The sequence below is a fragment of the Bidens hawaiensis genome, unplaced genomic scaffold (assembly GCF_021521415.1).
Source record: "Bidens hawaiensis isolate Kalapana, Puna unplaced genomic scaffold, B.hawaiensis_p1.1 tig00007270_1, whole genome shotgun sequence".
Classification (NCBI taxonomy): domain Eukaryota; kingdom Viridiplantae; phylum Streptophyta; class Magnoliopsida; order Asterales; family Asteraceae; genus Bidens; species Bidens hawaiensis.
Window position 1 is genome coordinate 210,042 of NW_027491503.1, and position 4,293 is coordinate 214,334.

General features: G+C 40.0%; 1 pseudogene; it reads right to left on the minus strand.

The window, feature by feature from the left end:
• Nucleotides 1-1,033: 1,033 nt before the first annotated feature.
• On the minus strand, nucleotides 1,034-4,065 carry LOC143634890 (protein PHOSPHATE-INDUCED 1-like; annotated as a pseudogene).
• Nucleotides 4,066-4,293: the final 228 nt, after the last annotated feature.

The following is a 4,293-nucleotide window of genomic DNA, read 5'->3' on the forward strand; positions in this document are numbered from 1 at the left end:
AATAATTACTCTCTCTCCTGGTTCATTTTTTAATTACATTTAATCTCAACCACATATTTCATGTCATTTAATTAAATGTGTGGTCCAAATTTGAGTTCTTAAAGTTCTTACAACTCATCATGGTTCTCAAAATATCTCTCCCCTATATATATAAACATACACATTCTTCTCCATTTACACAATTCATACCCAAATTCTTCAAAAAATTTAGCAAAATGAATCCTACAAACAACCCGAACCAACCGACACTCGTGGAACTCGCCGCTACCATGAGAGAAATCGTCAAAAAACAAAAAAAGTGTGTCGAGGAACTCAACGAGGCCATGAGAGAAACCGACAAACAACACGAAAAGATTGCCCAAATGTTGGAATTGCGGGAAATGAGTGAAGAATACAAATCCCTCAAAGCGGCCGGGTTACACGAAGAGGCCGCATTATTGCAATGACAACTAATGGAAAAAATGCGCGAATAGTATGGATATTAGTATTTTATTTAGTTATGTTTTTTAATATTTTTAGTTATGTATTTTTTTTAATTATGTATTTTTTTCTTTTTAATTTTAATGCATTATTAGTTATGTTTTTAAATTTTTTGGTACTTCTTTATTTTTAATGCATTTTTATTTAATTATTTAAATAAACTGGTTTTTATTTATTTAGTTTATTATAAAAAGAAAATAATAAAAAGGGAAATTATGGGTCAACTTGTAGCCCCTACACCATTACATCTCAAAAATAAATTTCCCCTCCATGCTGACTGGACGCCACGTGTAACAATTTATTCTCAATTATAGCCCCTACACTACACATGGCTTAAGAGAAAAAGTTTAAATAGTACGTATTTCACTTAGGCGGCTAGTATGAGTCATCCGATTCAAAGATGACAATTAAGGATTGCCATTGTCTATTAAATGTTGATTTGTGTGTGAATTTGCCATTTTCACGTATTAATTCTTTCGTCGACTAAAAGTCTAAAACTGTAACTTCTTTATATTAATATAACCTCAAATATATATTATAAAAAAATAAATGAATCATTATTACAAAGCATGTAACTTCTTTTTCCTCAATAATCTATCCTGTAACTCTCAACTTAAACCAAAGTAATACAAGCTAAAGCAAGCGGGTCAAACAAAGCAGGAAGCAGATACTTCCTTCCACTTGTACCATGTGCATTATAACTTGCACCCGTAGTCGGGTCCACCAACAAGTCCCCAGCGTACCCAGGATAAGCCCCATTCGCATACACCTCAGGGCACGCGGACGCAGCTTCTAAAGGTGCGCCCGCATCCCCTTGATAAAACCCGTTTCCAAACAGGTTCGTGGCCGTACCAGCCAACAACCCACCCAGGTTAATCACCATCCCGTCGACACCCACGTCGTTGTTGGGTGCGACGAGTGGTGCAGCCTGTGGTCCGTATATTGGCTGATGAAACGGCCACGCGCATTGACCCGAACACTGGGTCTCTGAGTTGCCTACCCAAATGTAGGCAAACTTGTAACTCTTTCCTTTAAGACTAAAGGGTGTGGGGGGCTTTAATGGAGGCTTTAGTGGGGGCTCCAACCAATAATATTATGACGTGTGGCAGAGAGAGAAACTGGATAAGGGGGTTGTTGGAGCCCCCGTTGGAGCCCTGGCCCCTGGTGTGGAGGGGCTCCAGCAGGGGCTCCAGCGAAATTTTTTTTTTTTTATTTTTTTATAAATATATTCAAACAACGTATTATTAAAAAAACTCATAAATTATTAAAAACACACACATTAATAAAAAAACACATTAATATCTAAAATTCAAATTACTAAAAAAAACATACTAAAAATTAAACAAACAATAATACTTAATAATAACACTAATCTAATACAAGATCATCGGGTCGCCTCGCCCACAAATGTTCAACCAACTCATGTCGAAGATTCCCGTGTATCTCACGGCTCTTGATATTTGCTATGTTATGAAGTCTTTGTTGATCACTGATTGTGGACGGTTGTGGCGGAATGTCACCTTGGTAGTTTTGGCAGATAGCTTTGCCCTCGTCTTCTAACGTCATGTTGTGTAGGATCAGACACGTGTAGACGACGTCCATTATCCTCTCCCGAGTCCAATAACGTATCGGGTTCGCCAGCACATAATATTGTTTTTTCAGACCTCCAAAAGCTCTTTCAATATCTTTTCTAGCAGACTCTTGCTTCTTCGTAAAATACTTCCGTTTATCGGCGATTGTATCTATAAAAGCTTGAACTAACAAAGCCCATTCGTTGTAAATACCATCGACCAGATAGTACCCGTACTTGAAGAGCTCTCCATTTGCAACAAAAGATTGAGGTGGTTCAACCCCGTCGATAAGGCCGTTGATCAAATGTGACTGGTCGATAACATTAAGGTCGTTATTTGACCCAGCAACACCAAAAAAAGCATGCCAAAACCAAAGATCCTGTGACACCGCCGCCTCAAGTATAAGGGTCGGCCCTTCATGATCACCACGGTGGAACTGACCTCGCCAGGCCGTTTGACACATAGCCCATCCAACATGCGTACAATCGATGCTACCTAGCATCCCAGGAAAACCATGTTTTTCTGCGTGCACCTCATATATGCGTTGGATGTCATACATTGTAGGTTTACGCAGATATCTCCGAGAGTAAATCGATATGACTCCTACGTATATAAAATAATCTATAAACATATAATATATATTAAAAAATGTAATAAATATTTAATAAAAACTAAAATTAATGTTTTTTACCTTGGCAGAAAAAATGAAGGGATTCACGTGCAACCCTTTTCGACATCTGTAAATACTCATCCAAAGCGTCCGACGAGATGCCGTACGCTAATTGACGGATAGCAGCCGTGCATTTTTGAAGAGAGGTAAAACCGGGGAGACCCCTAGCATCCTCCCTTTGTTGAAAAAAGGGATACCGTGCCTCTAAATCACTTGCTATACGCATGAACAATTGTCTGCTCATTCGGAAACGAGTTCGAAAATCCGACTCCTCGTATACCGGTTGAGGGCTAAAATAATGCCTAATCAAAGTATCGTTAGCACCCGATCGATCACGATCACGAGGTGGTGCTCTAACTCTCGGGACTCGAGGTTGATGGGCTTGATTTTGCAAGAGATCCACCACGGTTGCGGTCAAAACTCCCCCTACATGAAGAAGCAAATCATCCTATTCGGAGGAGTTGGAATCAGACGAGTACCACGACATTTTTTTTGTGTTAGTTTTGAGAGGATTTTAGGAGGAAAGGTGTATAATTGTGAAATGAAGTATATTTTATTAAGGTATATATTTATAGTTTAAGAAAATATTTTTTTTTTAATATTTAAGAGCCCAACGGCTCTTTTTCTAAACCCAATGCAAGTTTCTCTCTCTCTTCAGCCGCTAACCAGCTCACGCCTCTTTTTTTTTTCCGTTAGCGCCCCCGCTAGCGCCCTGGTGGTGTGGTGTTAGCGCCTGGGGGCGCGAGCGGAGGGGCTCTAGCGCCCCCGTTGAAGCCCCACACCCCTCAGCCTAATGTGTCTCATTTTGGGTGCAGATGCGGTACCGTGGGTCCCGCATCTGCTAGAGCAAAACCCATCAACGGTCACATCAAACGCTGTTAACACAGCGTTAACAGCGTGATGTGACTCGCCTCGGGAAGCTAACTAAACAAGATGTTTTTAAGATGTTTTTCAGTTAGCGACTTCCCGAGGTAGTACGACTCGTCGGAAAGTTGTTTCCCGAGTCGTAACGAAGCTAGCTTTGGGAATTCTTCATGGTAATAATTATCGGTGGTTCTCCACCACCTGGCGACGGATGGGTTGGTCGAGGAGTCGTAAAGTGACGAAATGAAGTCGGTGATAATAGCCTTTTGCGACGGTTTGAAGTTACCGTACCAAATAAAATTAACGGATATTTTACCGGTGAGGAGGGGCCCACCGTGGTCAGTTATAAACTCGGACGAGTCTTGGTTTGACTCAGTGAGTTGCCTCGCTCCGAGTGAGAGGTGGAGAATGGAGAATATGAATAGGAGGTGAAGTAGAGTGGTTGTCATTGTTGTGAGTTTTGAAGGTGAAAATGGGGGTATTTATATGGAGTTATGGACAAATGTTTTGATTTATTTGAATAATAAAGAGGTGGTAATAATAGTAAATAATAATTAAATGGGTTTATACAAAAAGTATATTGCTTAGCAGGCAAGAGGAACCTACAGCTGTTACTGCTCCCATACTGTTTTGGTTTTTATGAGTGTATGGCGACCAAAATTCAAATTTTCATGCTCTTTCTAATTTTATATTTTATTTAATAAATTC